The 19,207-nt window shown below is 39.4% G+C and overlaps 1 protein-coding gene across 2 annotated transcripts in view; it reads right to left on the minus strand.

The window, feature by feature from the left end:
• The window catches only part of FAM126A (family with sequence similarity 126 member A), a 90,665-nt gene extending 74,630 nt beyond the window's left edge, over nucleotides 1-16,035 (minus strand). For both annotated transcript variants that reach the window (XM_040260654.1, XM_040260655.1), the window contains exon 1: nucleotides 15,787-16,035. The gene's annotated coding sequence lies outside the window, so the exon portion shown is untranslated. The remainder of the gene's footprint in view (nucleotides 1-15,786) is intronic.
• Between the last annotated feature and the right edge of the window lie 3,172 nt (nucleotides 16,036-19,207).

Raw genomic sequence — 19,207 nt, forward strand, 5'->3', positions numbered from 1 at the left:
TTAGTTCGTTACGATTGCTATAACAAAGTACCATAGAATGAGTGACTTAAACAATAGAAATTATTTTCTCACAGTTCTGGAGGTTAAAAGTCTAATAATCAAGGTGTCAGTAGGGTTGATTCCTTCTGAGAGTCATTAAGGAAAGGATCTATTCCAGGCCTTTTTCCTTGAAGTCATCTTCTCCCTGTGCTTTCACATTATCTTCTATCTGTAAAGACAGACCTAAATTTCTTCATCTTATAAGGACACTAGTCACATTGGATTAGGAGCTATCCCAATTACCTCATTTTTACGTAATTACCTATATAAAGACCCTACCAACAAATCGGGGAGATTAGGACTTCGACATATGAAAAAGGGACTGGAGTGGGGGTGGAGGCCACATAATCCAGCCTGTTAACACCATCAAAGCTTCATGCAATAAACTAGGGCTGCAGCAATTCATCTCTTGCACTGGAGTTGCTGAAATATCATCTATTTATTCATAAACTATTAAAAGTCTTCTAAGTCCTAGATGCTAGATTTACAAAAATGAATATGACATAATCCCTGACTTGAGGGATTCATAGTCTATTAGGGGAAACAAGTAAACCTAAACAGCAGAAATGAGTGTGTCCTTTCATCCCTTTTGAAACAAGTCAAGGCAAATCAGAGTATAAGCAAACAAAATAATAAAAGCAAACACCATGAGGAAAACGAGAAGGAATGTTAAAGGAAGTCCACTGGAAATATTACCTTGCAATCATTTTGCTATCACTTGCCCCTCTTTCTCTTTCCCCAAAATAATGGCATATAGACACTTTCCAAAGCACAGCTCTACTTTAATTCCTTCCAAGTTTTTTGTATTCTTAACCAGCAGTTTTTCTTTTTCTAGTGTTGGAGAAAAAGAAGAAAGAAATGTTAAGAGAAACAAATTTCAAGTGACTCATGGGTTGGATTGATGTCTTAGGGTGAGTCACTGCCCTTTCAAAAATTGGAATGAGATGTTCAACCATTAGTGATGTCTGCCAACAGAAGTTCAGATGCTCAATTAGAAACTGATGAGGACAAACAGGGCCGGGCCGAGCCGGGGCGGGGGTGGGGGGTTATAATGATAAGATGCAAATAAACACAGTTGATGGTGGTAATGCGTACTAACAGAGCCATAACAATAAAAGGAACAGATCTTGACTACACTACAAAATCTTATTTGTCTCAATCAGAAACTCAGTGGATCTTATTAATACAGCTGCTTTGCCTTGGTTTAAAAAATTACAGTAACCAAAGATGAAATAAACAGTTCAGTAAGATCATGTTGATTCACTGGGGTAACAGTCAATTTGCTTTAGCAGAGGCTGAATTATAAACTTATTTTTTCAATAAAGTTTTTAATAATGTTATATGGTAGTATAACGGATGTTGCTTTGCAGCTGAATGTGAAACTAAAATTTAGTACAGCAAAAATTTCTATCTTGGTTCTCTCAAAAGTATTTCAAAGTCCTGTAAGAATGTTTAATCCCTAAAGCAGTTTAAGTATTTCTATTCAATTATGCAGTGTTTCTGAAGAAAGGGCTTATAACAAAATTAAATATCTTTGAATTCTGTCACCAATAACCAATTCTTAACTGATAAATCCAAATTTAATAAATCACATTATATTACAATAAATTCTGGAGTTTTATAACCTGGTGTCATGAAAAATATCTGCCCTGATTACCATCCAACGACCAGTTCAATATGATTTCCATGAAGAAGCTGGTCTTTCTGAAGTGCTACCAAAAACTGTATAACATATGTGTAGCTCTCACAGTGGAAAGAACAAGTTTTCCCCTTACTCTTCTTTACATCATCTTTCTTGGACTGTCCTTCCTTTAACCTCAACAAACTATTATCACAGATAAATTATCACAGATAAATATCATCTCCAAATAAAACTGTTAAAATTTAAATAACATATACATGATAGAAGAGTTTACTGAAAGGAATCCCTTTTAAAATATTTTAAATAGAAAACATATTAATAGTTAACACAAATCACAGCAAACATAACCAACATTTATCTTCCACTTCTTTCTAGGAGGAGAGGAATCATACCTTATATTCCTTTGACAACCACCCCCTTCTCCGAGTGTTTTAACACAGCTCAATAATAGAAGCAACAAGGCATAATGAAAAGATTCCAAAAACCTGGGAATCCCTAGGGAACCTGACTTTCAAGGCCAGAGGGATTTATTTCAGGATTTCCACAGGACTGGGGAAAACAGAGACACCACTCTTGGAGGACACAAACAAAATCTTGCATGTACCAAGACCCAGGGGAAAGGAGCAGTGAGCCCACAGGAAACCAAACCAGACCTGCCTGCTAGTGTTAGGGGGTCTCCTGTGGAGGTGTGGGTCATGTGGGTCACCGTGGAGACAGGAGCACTGGCAGAAGCAGTCCTGGATTGGTGCCCCTTGGCCTAAGTTCTCTTGGAGGTCACCATTAACCCTACCATAGAGGTGGCCGACCCCAGAGCTGGGCGGCCTCAGGTCAAACAACTAACAGGGACAAACCTATCAGCCCTGCCCACCAGGGCAAGATCCAGTCTTTCCCATGGCCAGTCCCTCCCATCAGGAAGCTTACACAGGCCTCTTAGTGTCATCCACCAGAGGGCAGACAGAAGCAAGAAGAACCACAATCTTGCAGCAGCTAGAACGAAAACCACATTGTAGATTTATCAGAATGAAAAGGCAGAAAGTTATGTCCCAGATGAAGGGACAAGAAAAACACCAGAGAAACAACTAAATGAAGTAGAGATGAGCAATCTTCCAGAAAAAGAGTTCACAATTATGATAGTGAAGATAATCCAGGATCTTGGAAACAGAAAGGAGAAGATGCAAGAAATGTTTACCTAGAAGACCTAGAAGAACTAAAGAACAGAGATGAACAATACTCTCAAAGAAATCAACAGCAGAATAACTGAGGCAGAAGAATGCATAAATGCCCTGGAGAACAGAATACTGGAAATCACTGCTGCAGAACAGAATATAGAAAAAAGAAAGGAAAAAAATAAAAATGAAGACGGCCTAAGAGACTTCTGGGACAACATTAAACACACCAACATTCTCATTATAGGGGTCCTAGAAGGAGAAGAGAGAAAGGACACAAGAAAATACTGAAGAGATAATAGCTGGAAGTTTCTCTAACAGGGGAAAGGAAAGTCAACCAACTCCAGGAAGTGCAGAGTCCCAGACAGGATAAACCCAAGGACGAAAACACCAAGACACACAGTAATCAAAATGATAAAAATTAAAGACAAAGATAAAATAGTAAAAGTAACAAAGGAAAAATGACGACGTACAGGGGAACTCCCATAAGATTATTAGCTGATTTCTCAGCAGAAACTCTACAAGTCAAAGGGAATGGCATGATATATTTAAAGTGAGCAAAGGGAAAAAACTATAACCAAGAACACTCTGCCCAGCAAGACTCTTGTTCAGATTTGATGGCGAAATCAAAAGCTTCCCAGACAAACAAAAGTTGAGAGAATTCAGCACCACCAAACCAGCTTTACAAATGCTAAAAGAATTTCTCTAGGAAGGAAACTAGAGAAGGGAAAGATCTACACAAAATAAACTCAAAACAATTAAGAAACTGGCAATAGGCCCATACATATAAATAATTATCTTAAATGTAAATGCATTAAATGCACCAACCAAAAGACACAGACTGGCTGGGTGGATGAAAACATGCACGTATGCACTTCCACTTACCACATCACTCTGCTTGACCCCGCAAATTTTATGTAATCATTTTATATTGTTAGGTTAATCACATTTTCATTATAGTTTGCAATTGTAATTATCTTTTATTTATTGTCTGGCCTTTGATTGTGAAAACTGATAAACACCTTTTACTACTATGATTATGTAACTATTATTCTCTTAATACCATTGTATCATGATTGGTCAGCAGAAAATAATAGAATTTTGTATCACTAAAACTACCATTTAATAGGAAAACCTGTAATCACTTTTTAAAATCCAGAGGCATATCAGAATTATCTTGTAAGTTTTTGAAAAACACAAATGCCCAGCTATTGCTTTTTCTCCAAAGCTCTAAATGTGTTTCTAATGAACAGTCAAGTTTAAAAACAACTGGATTATATGATGACATTTTACTTTTATCTAGTTTATTTTTTGTATTCCATATTTAGTACTCCCATTTCATCTAGTTTGTTTTCCAATTTCCTCATCTTTTTGTTGTTGCTGTTCTTTCTCAAGCCTTTATCAAGCATAGTAGAAAATCTTTGTATACATATAAATAGTATGTACAATATAATATGTATATTTTAGAAAATTTGTGAATTTTTGCCTATCTAAAAAGTTGGACATTTTAATTTCACTTGTTTGACTTAGTATGAATAGAATGCTAGATTTCTAATATATTCACTAAAAACTCTGATATAGTTCCATGTATTTTGGCAACTAGTATTACTGCTAAAAGTCTAGAAAATTTATTACCTTAGTGATTTTAAAAAAAATTGAATGAATCTTGAAACTTCTAATACAATTCTGAGACTATGACGAAACACTATGTTGTTAAAAAAAAAAAACAGGAAATTAACATGTGATCCAGTATTATTAACTAAAGTACAGATTTTATTCAAATTTCACACATACACACACACACACACAAAGAGCCCAAAAACCCTATACCCACCTTCCAGCAAGTTACTTAAACCTTCCTCCCCTGTGAAAAGCGAGTAATAACATCTGTATTATAGGAACATTCTAAGGATTAAATATAAATAAAGCACTGGCACATCACTGATGATCAATAGCCATAGCTCTAACTAGCACTAACAAAATATTTTCAGTTGGACAATCTGCATTTCGTTCAACTGAACAAAATGCATTTCAGGATCTGTGGAGAGCGGGGTAAGGGATTAGGATGGAATTGGGAGAGAAGTTTCATTAGCTTCTAATACCCTCCAGTTACAATACTTCAATCTTTATTTGTTCTTCACTGATTAACTTTCTGATTTAGCAGCCTTATCTACCGCCACTGCCTCCAATTATTCCAACACCAGTTTATTCCTTAACCGCCCTTTACAATATATATTTGGTTCTCATCATATACTCTCCATGACCTCAAAATTGACAATTCTATTATAAGTTCTGTCTCGGTACTCATTCTTTCTCTTTAACCTTGCCACAAGGATCTTCCTTTCTGAAACCCTACTAAGAAGACTTCACTGACTTCAATATTCTACTTCTATCATCCATGTAACCCATTCTTATGATTTTCTGTACTCCTCTAATAGTTTATTTGATTTGCATATTTCTACCTTTCATACTTAATGGATGTGTCTCCTCTCACCTGTTTCTATAATACTTCCACCTTCCACCCCACTCCTTTATCCAAATTCACTCAAAGTTTCATTATTTCCCAAAATAGTCTCTCCCCCTTCTAACCTACTAAAGTGTATACTGTTTTGAGGACTATGTGGTCAGTCCGTCCACCACAATAATATCTATGGATTAACAAAGCAACAGCAACTTTGACATTTAGATCAAAAGAGTATAAAAATGCCAGGTCAGAGTAGCAGATTTTCATGCCTCTCATTAGTGAAAGGTAGTGACTATAGTCTGTATGGCGATTATAACCAATAATGAATTAATTAAACATTAATTACATCTGAAGGGGAAAAAAACAGAGGAGCTCAAAAAGACAGACACAGAGTTTACAACTGCTTGCCCAAATTAAGCATTTTTAAGGCTTACATTATTCTCTTAAATTTTCAAGCCTTTAAGTTCCTTTATAGAAGAGTAATGTATATCTTCCAATAGCTGAAACCTCAAATAATTTTGATTGTACAGCTTAATAAAACTCATATATACTGTTTTCCTTAGGTCTAGCGCAAATAACTGAACAAATGTTTACACATTTATATGAGAAGTCAACTAACGTTCATCTGCTACTCAAAAGACTTTTTGTTCTAGAAAACACAAGGATCAAACAAGTATCATTTAACATTTACTACTAAAAGGCTACCGTGATGAAAGCTTCAATAATGACAAATATTTAAACTAGAATGGTAAAGTACTAAAGCTCCTTGATGTGTTGTGCTTAACATTCTTTACTAGGTACAAACAGTATTTAGGAATGCAAACTGATCTTGAACATCCAACACATTAAAATGTGAATTATACAAAGTACATTAAATAAATACCATCCCATTCCCATTCCAGTATTTTCTATCGTAACCATACTGGACTGTTTGTTGAAACAGCAGAAGATACGATATCAACATAGAACAGACCAGTCATAATTATGATAGGGTTACCAAAAATGGAAACTAATTGGGCAAAGAGGAAAACAGTAAAACACTCAAATAAAATAACTAAGCCTACTTCTCAATAACAAAGAATAAAGAGTCTTAATTAGGAAGACAATTGGGATATTGATTAAAAATCATGAGTTATGGCATCAGAGAGGAATTGAGTTTAAACTCTACCTCTACTTGTTGCTTTTGAACAAGTAACTTAATCTCTTTCATCTCAGTTTATCTGAAAAATAAGGAAAACTAATACTTATCTTGCCAAGTTGTACATAGAAAAATGAAATTAAATATGCAAAGTACTTAGAAAATGGACTTCCCTGGTGCATCAGACGGTAAAGCATCTGCCTACAATGCAGGAGACCTAGGTTCAATCCCTGGGTCGGGAAGATCTCCTGGAGAAGGAAATGGCAACCCACTCTAGTACTCTTGCCTGGAAAATCCCATCAACGGAGGAGCCTGGTAGGCTAAGTCCATGGGGTCGCAAAGAGTCGGACACGACTGAGCGACCTCACTCACTCACTTAGAAAGTAGCAGATATTAAAATATCAACAAACTGTTTTCAATCCAAAAAGACCTGGACATTTTTGTGTGTGTGTGCGCACGCGCGTGCATGAGTGTGTGTGTGTGTGTGTGTGTGTGTAGCAGAGTTTTATTAAAGTAAGAAAAGGGACAGAGCAAGCTTCTGACACAGACATCATAAGGGGGACGGAGAAAGCCTCCCTCGCTAGTGTTAGCAAGGAAGTTATACTACTTCAGACCTTCAAGGAAGACAGTGCCAGAACTTATAAGTTCTCTCCCCATTCTCTCTATTTCACAAAGCTAGCATATTCAGAAACCAAAACCTGAGAAAGATAATACAAAAGGGACACTAGAGATCTTACAGAGCAATCAAATCTAGCTTTGAAGAAGCATGCTATTACCAAGTTGTCTTTATTCCAAAGAGACAAAATTGGTGAAATCTATTAATATGAGTCGTCAAACAACAGGCAAAGAAGAAAAGCCAAATAATCATATATTATGAAATTTATGTGATCCAATTTAAACTTAATTCTAAAAAAGGGGAATAGAAGACTACTTTCTTAACGTACCCCCCCCAAAAAAAAACTGTCAAAAAGAATACACAACTACGAAAACCCTGAAGGCATTCATTCAAATAAGAAATGAGCCAAAGATGCTCACTATTCATTACTATAATTTAACAATCTTCCAGACACTGTAATCAGTGCAACTTTTTTTAAAAAAAGAAAAGGTTAAATATTGGCAAGAAAACAAAATTATCATCATTCACAAATTCTATAACTGCCTTATTATAAAGTCCAATAGAAACTATTACAATTAAGAATTTCATAAAAAATAAATTTAAAAAATAGAATTTCATAAGATGACCAATTTAGAAAATAGTACAACAAATCACCAACTTTTCTATGTTCCATCAGGAAGATGTAACCCTCTTTAAAATACAATGAAAAAGTATTTCACTCACAATAGCAACAAGAGGTTTTAAAATATCAAAAGTCAATTTTAAAAATAGGCAGAACCACATGAAGAAAACTACAAAACACTGAGTCACAAAAGATGACTTGAAGAAATGATGAAAATACCGTAAAGTATTTCATAGCTATCTCTAAAATAGATCATAAGAGATCATAGCTATCTGTAAAGAATTAGTTTATATTTTCAATTAAATTCTTTCTTAACAAAGTGGATTAAAGGTAATCTGAAAAAAAATGAGAAATTATGAAAATGCTTTGAAAAAGATAAGACGAATTCACACAACCATATAGTAAGGTACATTAAAAAGTTACAGTAATTAGAACTGTTTGGAATTACTGGAGCAAAAAATATAGCCGAATGAAGCAGAACAGAAAATCTCTGGGGAAAGACAATTATTCAGTAATTAGTATAAAATAACTGACTTGCCACTCTACCTTAAAATACATTTCGAATAGATTAAAGATATAAATGTTTTTTTTTAATTCTGAAAGTAATATAAGGAAAAAGAAGTAATTACTTATAGAATATGCAAACACAAGAAAGTCTAAGCAGGTAGATACCATAAAAGAAAAATTTGATAGATTTAGCTATACTAAATATTAAAACTCTGTTTAAAAATTAAAAAATGCAAGCCAAAAACGAAATTAGGATGCAAATGACAAAGTGGAGAAATTATCTGCATTGCAATTTGACCAACACGTAATAGTTTTATACACAAAGAGGTTTTAAAATCCAATAGCATAATAAACAAAGGAGATTAATAGATAATTCACAAAAAATACAGATATTTAAAGTCACTAATAACAAATGAAACAAAGAAATTTATAGACTTTTCATATCAAAATAGCAGTTTTTTAATATGGAGAGATTGCTGGCATTCTCAAGCACAATTAATAAAAATGACTATCACAACTTTCAGAAAGCAATCTATTAATATCTATTAATCAATAGATTGATATATTAATTAATATCTATTATCAATATATTAATAGATGGTCTATTATTAATATCTATTAATTAATGTCTACCTACTAATTATTCATTTATATCTATTAATATCTATCAAAAATAATTATATGTGTCTTTTAACTTTAGAATTTCTCTTAATAAAAGATATAAGCAATAATTAATCCATCAAATTATTGGAAACAGCTTAAATTTTTAACAATTGAAACGCTGGTTAAATAAGCAATGGAAAATCCAAATGCTAGACTATTAGCCACACATTTAAAATGACAGTATGCTGTAAAAGAATAATGCTTTATTGACTCGGATAAGCATTCATTCAACTGTGTAAAAATAACCTAGAAACAAAACAGTGTCAACAACAACAAACAAAAGAGTAGGTACAATATGCGGGCAGGGGCGGGGGGCGGCAGTTGGTGAAAAAAAAGAGTAAATCCCATTAAAAAGGACCTATAGGATATTCACCAGTGTTAAAAATGATTATCAGCAGGTGCACACACATTCAGTCACTCATTCATGTCCGACTCTTTACAGCTCCATAGACTGTAGCCTCCCAGGCTCCTCTGTCCATAGAATTTTCCAACCAAGAATACAGGAGTGGGTTGCCATTTCCTACTCCAGGGGATCTTCCCAACTCAGGGATTGAACCACCGTCTCTTGCATCTCTTGCACTGCATGTGGATTTTTCACCACTGCGCCATTTGGGAAGCCCATCAGTGGATGAAGGCATTATAGATATTATTTATCATTTAGGCTTTCCTGAATTTTCCAAACTTCCTACAATTATTACATATTGGATTAGTAATTAAGAAAATAGACAATGTTTACAATATTGCTTTGACTTTAGTAACAACAGTATCCAAAATCATGTTAACACTGATAGTTTACTCTTTTAGGCTGCACCAAAACTAGGGAGGCCTACCCTCTCTATATCTGATCATATTTTTACACTTTAATCATAATGAAAGATTTTGTAGGCAAAAGCAGAAGGGGGCGGCAGAGGGTAAAACGGTTAGACAGCATCACCAACTCAATGGACATGAATTTGAGCAAACTCCAGGAGATAGTGAAGGACAGGGAAGCCTGGCATGCTGCAGTCCATGGAGTCACAAAGAGTCAAACACAACTTAGTAACTGAACAATACAATGAAAGAAATTTTCAGAACTCTAGGAAACAATCAGACAAAAGGTTTCACTCCCATCTTTATTTATGATCAAGTGCAATGTCAAATAATATTTACATATTAACTATTTGCTTTCAGCTCCTGCCAAAGGCAGTAAGAAACAAGTGATGAACAAACCCTGGACCTCAGAACCAGCAGGGCTCAGCTTTCACCTACATCTAAAACTTGAGCCTGAAATTTTTTAAAAAGGTGAAAGGGACAGTGTGGAATATAGATACTACCTTTCTCAGGATACAAAGTGTGGGCCTTTGATAACTTCCAATCACAACTCTTCTCTGTCTCCCTTGGTAGAGAGAAGAATGATTTTTTTCCTCCAATTTGTTTTAAAGGCATATATCCAAAGGGCAAGTAAGCAGGATTTCTTCTGAACAAAGATGCTTTAAACAGATTTGTAAATGTTAAATGTTCTCTTTCTCCAGTACAGATATGCAGCTTAACTCCAAGGGGGTCAAAAAGATTCTAGCAGTACTTGGCCCTCAACAGTAAGCAATAGTCAAACTGTTAATTTCACCTGGTCCCCTCCAAAAAATGACAAAGCATTACATGATAGTGCCAGGGGCTAGATTTAAGGGGTTTTTCTACAGGGCATTCATTTCATAACACTAAGATGCTAATTATTTCTGAGCACTTCTGAGAACCAATCTTGATACTACATGATGACAACCTTGATGCTGATAACAAAAAAATACACTATCTTTAATATCATATTCTTTGTTAAAGATGTCTTCCTTTCTTTACTAGTCAAAGCTCTGAATTCCATTTACTATTTCCTCAGGAACTTAGTTCCAATAGATATCTCATTTTTCCTAATCTCTACCTCTCACTTTCATTACACATATTTTAAAAAATCCAAGCATAATATCCCTTCAACTCATATCCCTCTGCAGCAGTTTCAACTGTGCCTATGGAATTTCCCAAGGAACTGTGAAATATCTATACAACTAATCTATAGTAATAAAATGTAGAACAGTAGTTTCAGGGATTGAGAGAGAGATTACAAAAGGGCACTAGAAGACTTTTGGAGGTGATGGATATATTCATTATTTTGATTGTGGTGATGGTTTAATGGACATAAACATGTTAAACATTCAACTGCACACTTTAAATATGTGTAGTTTATTACAGGGCAACTGTACTTCCTTAATAAAGCTATTGAAATAAATACTGAAGTCTAGGTCTTGTTCCACTCCTCAAATTGGTATAGGGGTTCCCCCTTGAAATCAGGACTCAAAAACTCCCTCAGATGATTTGAAAATGTGTGGATAAGATTGAGAGCCACTGCTCTAGGGCCGTCATTCTCTCTTCCTTCCTTAGTTTTCTTAAAATGCCCCAGGCAAGCATGTCTACTTTTTCATCATCCATTCCTGATGCAAAGAGTCGACTCATTGGAAAAGACCCTGATGCTGGGGGCTGGAGAAGGAGGCAACGGAGGATGAGATGGCTGGATGGATTCAACAGACATGAGTTTGAGCAAACTCTAAGAGATAGTGTAGCACAGGGAAGCCTGGCATGCTACAGTCCATGGGTCACAAAGAGTCGGACCAAACAACATTCTTTCTCAGTCTTCTGAAGACTAGTTTCTGAACCACTACTCAGCTAAAACTGTACTTGTTAAAGTCACCTATGAACTCCTGACAAATTCACTGGTCCTAGAGTCATCTTCTTACTTGACACCTCTCAAAATTGTTGACCCATTCCTCCTCTATTTGAAAACTTCTCCACCCTTGGCATCCTTCTTGAAGTTCCTCCTATCTTTCTAATACTAACTAAATTCTCTTTCACACTATTCTTCCACCTGTCTGCCTTTTATTTGTCTGTTCTCCAATTGCTGCTTTTTATTATGCTAAAGTCTTTTCCAATCTGAGTCATTTCAACATTCCCAAGTCAATACAGCTCCTTCAGTTCAACCCCCCATCTTCCCTCTATTCCTGATTTCCTTTACAAGTTCCACATCCTACATTCAAACACCTATCTACATCTTCATCTGAATGTCCCACAGTTCAGTTCAGTTTAGTCGCTCAGTCGTGTCCGACTCTTTGCAACCCCAGGAATCGCAGCATGCCAGGCCTCCCTGTCCATCACCAACTCCCGAAGTTCACTCAGACTCACGTCCATCGAGTCCGTGATGCCATCCAGCCATCTCATCCTCCGTCATCCCCTTCTCCTCCTTCCCCCAATCCCTCCCAGCATCAGAGTCTTTTCCAATGAGTCAACTCTTCGCATGTGGTGGCCAAAGTACTGGAGTTTCAGCTTTAGCATCATTCCCTCCAAAGAAATCCCAGGGCTGATCTCCTTCAGAATGGACTGGTTGGATCTCCTTGCAGTCCAAGGGACTCTCAAGAGTCTTCTCCAACACCACAGTTCAAAAGCATCAATTCTTCGGTGCTCAGCCTTCACAGTCCAACTCTCACATCCATACATGACCACTGGAAAAACCATAGCCTTGACTAGACAGACCTTAGTCGGCAAAGTAATGTCTCTGCTTTTGAATATGCTATCTAGGTTGGTCATAACTTTTCTTCCAAGGAATAAGCGTCTTTTAATTTCATGGCTGCAGTCACCATCTGCAGTGATTTTGGAGCCCCCCAAAATAAAGTCTGACACTGTTTCCACTGTTGCCCCATCTATTCCCCATGAAGTGATGGGACCAGATGCCATGATCTTCGTTTTCTGAATGTTGAGCTTTAAGCCAACTTTTTCACTCTCCTCTTCCACTTTCATCAACAGGCTTTTTAGTTCCTCTTCACTTTCTGCCATAAGGGTGGTGTCATCTGCATATCTGAGGTTATTCATATTTCTCCCAGCAATCTTGACTCCAACTTGTGTTTCTTCCAGTCCAGCGTTTCCCATGATGTACTCTGCATAGAAGTTAAATAAGCAGGGTGACAATATACGGCCTTGACGGACTCCTTTTCCTATTTGGAACCAGTCTGTTGTTCCATGTCCAGTTCTAACTGTTGCTTCCTGACCTGCATACAGATTTCTCAAGAGGCAGGTCAGGTGGTCTGGTATTCCCATCTCTTTCAGAATTTTCCACAGTTTATTGTGATCCACACAGTCAAAGGCTTTGGCATAGTCAATAAAGCAGAAATAGATGTTTTTCTGAAATTCTCTTGCTTTTTCCATGATCCAGCGGATGTTGGCAATTTGATCTCTGGTTCCTCTGCCTTTTCTAAAACCAGCTTGAACATCAGGAAGTTCACGGTTCATGTATTGCTGAAGCATGTCCCACAGTTTCCTCAAATTCAAAAAATCCAAAGTAGCATGCATCATCTTCCCTCTATGTACAACTCATTTCCAATCAATGGAACCAAGTCAAACCCTCAGGATTCTAGATTCTCCCTCCCTTCTTTCCTGAGGTGACAGGATCTATCAGGTTCTACCTCACTCTACCAGAACGAGGATCCAAAACACAAATCCATTAAGTGGTTTCTTATTCATAATTTTCAATGCAACCCCCTTAGCCAAGGATACAACATCCTGGGTTGGGCCTCTACCACCCTCACTGATCTCATCTTCCACTGTTTTCTCATCTAACCCTGGCATTCAAGTCAAGACCAATGTTACTAACTTTGGACTTGTCACTGACAATTTCTCTAAACTGCCCGGGTTGCTTCTGCCTCCTTGTTTTCTCACTTACTCTATTTTCCTGGAAAGGTATTCACTCAGCTCATGCACTTGGCAAAATTATACCATACTTTAAAGCTGGACTACGTGACCCCAACTTTACATACATCCATGCTGAGTTAGCCATCTCCTACTCTGCTCACCTACAATGCTAGGCAAATCTCTATTCACACTCATCACAGAGTATTATAATTGTTACTTTATTTACCTGTCTTGTATATGGCATAGTAAGTTCCTAGATGACAAAAGCTGTGACATTCATTTTTGTATACATTCATTTTGTATACCTATTCGGCCTGGGGTAATGCAAATTTATGTCTGACATAATTTCGATTATTTACAAGATGCAAACTTGATAGGGCCAAAACAGTCTTGATACTAACATTTTTTTAAAGATCTCCTAATATTCATTATAAAATAAATATCAGGCAACAGGATCCTAAATAAAACAGTTGACTACAAGATATATTTAAACTCTGACTGTCAAAACACCATTGCTCTAAAAATGCAATGGAGAGCAGATTTCATAAAACAGGAATACAACAAAAAAACGAAGAACAGCAGGGATAACACACTGACTTAACCAATGCTTCATCTGATGTCCATACCCAGATACTGTTAATTAGTTCTGGTAACTAAGAGGGCTTAAAACCCTTTGTTGTTATAACTATAGTAAATCAAAAAAGGATAAATACGCCAAATCCAGAATTTATTTTCTAAAACAGGCAATGATTTTCTCCCTTGCCACTTTGTTGAAATGAAGTATTAGAACAGCCGACTTTGAAGCTACTATTGGCCAGCCAAGCATATCCTAAAGATTTTTTTTTCTTTCTTGCCTGCACTTCAAAACTACGGTGCTCTGGGACTTAAAATGTGTTAACCTAAAGAAAAATGCTTAGAAATTGGGGGACGGGGCGGGGGGAGGGGGCACGCAGAGTAGTGATCTATGGATATTAAGAGAATGTTCTTATGGAAAACAAGCCTCCCAGGACTACTAAATTGACTCAGGGTTACATCAGTATTTATGACTTTATGTACATAAGGTTTTAAAAGCTGAAAATTTCAAACTGTAAAGTGATACACGAATCAAAGAGGCGGCATACCTGCTACGAAAACTACTGTGTGACCCAAAGGACAAATAATTTGCCAAAGGACAGCCTGGCCCTACAGCCGGTAGGACGGTCTCAGAAGATAAGCAGCAGCTGCCCGCTGAACAAACCCCCTACCTGAAGAGCCAAGCGGCTGCCCGGCGTGTGATAGTGTATCGGAGAACCGATTCTGTGCAGTACGAAACCACCAGGGCAAAATTTAAAAATTTCAGAAACGTCTATACCCTGAGGGAACAACGCACACATGTACACACCGAAGCGGGGATACCCAGTTCTGCCAGAGCGTGCAAACTTCGGCGGGTCTTTCAACGCAACAATTTCGGACAAAACCCTGACGATTCTCGAGTATATTAGAAGAGTTGGACACGACTTAGCGACTAAACCACCACCACCTGGGGAGGACTAACTCATAGTAAAAAGAGGGTAAGGGCTGATGAAGAGCTCACCAGTGTAAATAACCAAGGAAAGAATCGCGGCTGCTTTGTGAATCTCTCCGACTTGTGGGGGAACCGGGAAGACTGTTGCTTTCAAAGACGAGGGGGGCGACAGTGACCATTTTGGCCATTAGACTGGACGGGTAGTTGCAGCCTCGCTGAAGTGGGAAGGAGGAGTCGGAGGGGTGGGAGGGGTAGGAGAGGTCGGACCGGAGCATCAGCCGCTGCAGGGCGGTGGGGGTGTCCCACCCCAGGCAACCCGGCGGAAGGGCGGCTGGTCCGCGCGAGGCGGCTGCACCCAGGTCACGCCCGGAGGTCGGAAGGCTCCTCGCCGGGGAAGGAGAAAGACCCGAGTCCTCGCGCACAAAGCTGCCGCCGCCCAGGCAGCAGGCGGGCTGCGCCCAACTTCGGGGCGAGAAGCCGCCGGCCGCAGCCTACCACCGAGTTCCTCCCCGCAGACCCTTGGACGCCTGGGCGTCCAGCACAGTCTAGCACTCATCCGCGGCGCCTCGCGCTGGAGCCGTTACCCGCAACGAAGCCGCCGCCCCGGGGACAAAGTCCAGGCCCCCTCCCCGCCGTCGCCTCGCCCCGGCTCCTCCCTGACAAAAAAAGTTACCGGTCGCCGGCCGCCCTGGGGGCCCGGCACGGTTCTCTCCGCAGGACTTACCAGAGCGGCTCTCCAAGCTCGACCTCCAGAACCGCGACTTGTCTGGCCCGCAACGACAGCGACGGCTGCTGCTCCGAATAAGCAGCACCACCTGCCCCCGCCTTCTTCCTAGCAAAACGGGTCCTGGCAAGCCATCTTCCCCCTCCGCTCACTGACTGACAACCCAGTCCCGAGCGCCGCCACTGCCGCCAGCTACTCTGACGGGCAAGACCAGAGACCCGTCCCCAGGCAGCCAACCACCACCGCCCCACGCCAGCTCGGCCTATCGCCGCTCGCTGGGGCGGCATCAGAGCAACTTCTCCACCAATGAAAATTTTCTTTTGCTAGGCCCGGGGCGGGGCCATGAGGTGGGAGGGAGGGAGAGTTGGTGGGCGTGGTCTGAGCGATAAGGCGTGGTCGGCGTCCCCAAGGGGAGATGATTGACTGTTAAGATTGAAGCTGCAACTAGGTGATAGAGATCAGAGAAGGTCTGTTGGACTCAGCCTTCAGTATTTACAGCTCTTCCAGAAGAAAATAAGCCTTTCGGAATGATGTTCACCATAATCGCAGAAGAGAAACTAACTGATATTTTAATTGCTTTATTTCTTGGTCAGGAGGATTTACTTCACAGTAATTTAAGTCACCAGAATTTCTCAAAGCCTTATCAAATCCTGAAGTGAGGGGTAGGGGTGGGGGGGTAGCAGGAGGGAAATGGTAATAAAATACGTTTTTGCAAATAGGTAATAAAAACTCTTTTCCTCATATATCATTGCTTTTGGCCTTAGTCTGGAAAAAGTCAAACACAATTCCACAGTATCCACTCCATGAGCTGTTTTGTTGTTTTTTCCCCTTCATCTTCCCTCCCTTCCCTTCTCCTAAATACTAAATATTTTATGTAATGACTGGAACCTAAGCACAACCGAACTGTTTCCTACATACAGTTACTCTGTTTTTTACCTTGTCAGCTTCTCCTACCACATCCCTCTCAAGTCTCATCAGAATTAATTAGAAAGAAAATGAACTTTCAGCCTAAAAGACAGGAAGCCACTCTAGTTTTTAAGAAAGAAGAACTTCTAAAGCACCAAGATCTTTTCAAACATGGCAAACACATAAATAACAACCCCACAGTAAGAAAACATATTACTTAATATTGAAAGAGCATCAAGCAAACAACTTCAGGTATTCACTAGGGTAGATCTATAGAACAATCAGGATCCGCCATCCAAGAGAATAGACAGATTTATAAGCAAATAATAAAATATGGTGATAAGGGCAACAGAGCCAGGTTCAATGAGCCAAGGGAACGCAGGAAAAAATATTGTGTTTAGGAAAGCCAAGGAACTTCACAACCAAGGTAATATTTGAGTTGGATCTTAAAAAGGTGAATAGGGAATTTCCCTGGTGGTCCAGTGGCTGAGACGCCAAGCGGCCAATGCAGGGGGCCTGGGTTCAATCCTTGGTAAGGGAATTAAATCCCATATACTGCAACTAAAGACCTGGTGCAGCCAAATAAATAGTTAAAAAAAAAAAAAAAGGTAAATAGGAGTTTGCCAGAGAAGAAAATCAAAAGGCATTTCAGGAAGCAGGAACAGCAAGTTCAAAGACGCAGAGTTGTGAAAGGGCTCTTAGTGGCTGGGGAACACTGAGAAAGTTGGTAGGCTTGAAAGGTGAGTAGCAGCCAAAAATTAAGCTAGAACAAAACATTATAAAAAGAGATTATAAAGGCCATACTAGCTACACTAAGGTATGTAGATGAGCATTGTCCAACAGAGACTTCTGTAATGGTGAAAATGTTCTATATTTGTATTGTCCAATAGGATAATCACAAGTGGCTATCCAGAACTTGATATATGGCACAGCATGCATGCTAAGTCACTTAAGTTGTGTCCAACTCTTCGTGACCCCATGGACCATGGCCCACCAGGATCCTCTATCCAAGGGATTCTCCAGGCAAGAGTACTGGAGTGGATTGCCATGACTTTCTCCAGATCTTCCCAACCCAGGTATCAAACTCCCATCTCTTAATCTCCTGCATTGGCAGGCAGGTTCTTTACCACTAGCACCACCAGAAGAAAAACTCAATTTTTTATCTGAATTTTAATAACTACCATATTGAACAGCTCAGGCTTAGACTTTATTCTACAGGCAATCATGAACCAACAGAAGCTTATAATCATGTGAACAATACAATCAGTTTTCTTTTAGAGGGTGAGAATCTTAAAGACAGTGCCTGTCTCTCCTTTGACAGGAATCTTGTCACTAGATTCCTTGTCATTTTCACCTCCACTAGACCAGGGTACTGGAGAAGGCAATGGCACCCCACTCCAGTACTCTTGCCTGGAAAATCCCATGGATGGAGGAGCCTGGTGGGCTGCAGTCCATGGGGTCGCGAAGAGTCGGACACGACTGAGCGACTTCACTTTCCCTTTTCACTTTCATGCATTGGAGAAGGAAATGGCAACCCACTCCAGTGTTCTTGCCTGGAGAATCCCAGGGACGGGGGAGCCTGGCGGGCTGCCATCTATGGGGTCTCACAGAGTCAGACATGACTGAAGCGACTTAGCAGCAGCAGCAGCAGACCAGGGTACTAGTGGCGGATTGGCAGTATAATTTAGGTCGGCTGGGCCAGAGTCAGGGGAAGTGTTGGCTGAAGGAAGAGGGATAAGAAGATCCGGAGAGTGTGTTGTACTCTAACATTCTCACAGAAGGCAAGCAGTCAGATCCCAGGAACTTGAATTCTGCCATCAAGTCCTGATAGCATAGGGAGTAGGAGAGAGAAGGATCAGAGAGGGAAAGAAAGCCAAAGCCTCAGCTGGATCAAAAAATAGAGAGAGAGCAAGGGTGAGCAGAGGAGTACACAGGCAATCAGTTTTACTGGCAATCAGCCCTATGGGACACTGGATATGCGGGCCTGATTTAAAGAGCCAGAGAGTCTGTTGGCAAGAAGGCCCAGTAGGAGCAGGGCAAGACTCCAGCAGAGACAAAATGCCAAACCACACCTTCGGAAATGGGAAATGGAGGCAAATACTTACTGACTTCCTGCACTATACACAGAACCAACTTGTCAAGTATACAAAGGAATGTCAGAAGCTCATAGTATAGGTCTTTGGGTAACAAAGAGGTGAAAAGTAAAGCAAAGTTTCATCACTTATCACAACAATAGGAGAGATGGCACAGACCAGTACATGACTGATTCATTGTTCAGCGCTAGGCAATAACTGCTGTGTGACTTCAGATTAGGGAGCAAGCTTTCCAGTTGAGAGTGGCTGGAGAAGGCAAAGCATCACAGGGGGAGGTAAAAACTGAGCCACGTCTTGAAAAATGGGCAGAAATTTGAATTTGGAAAGTGTGAGAAGGAAACTCTTGGAATTCCTGGAAAAGAGACAGAAGAACGGAAAAACAAGCAGCCTACAGAAGACATGGGAAGCCTTTGAACTGGCCA

This window comes from Oryx dammah, unplaced genomic scaffold, assembly GCF_014754425.2.
Source record: "Oryx dammah isolate SB20612 unplaced genomic scaffold, SCBI_Odam_1.1 HiC_scaffold_18, whole genome shotgun sequence".
NCBI classification, from domain to species: domain Eukaryota; kingdom Metazoa; phylum Chordata; class Mammalia; order Artiodactyla; family Bovidae; genus Oryx; species Oryx dammah.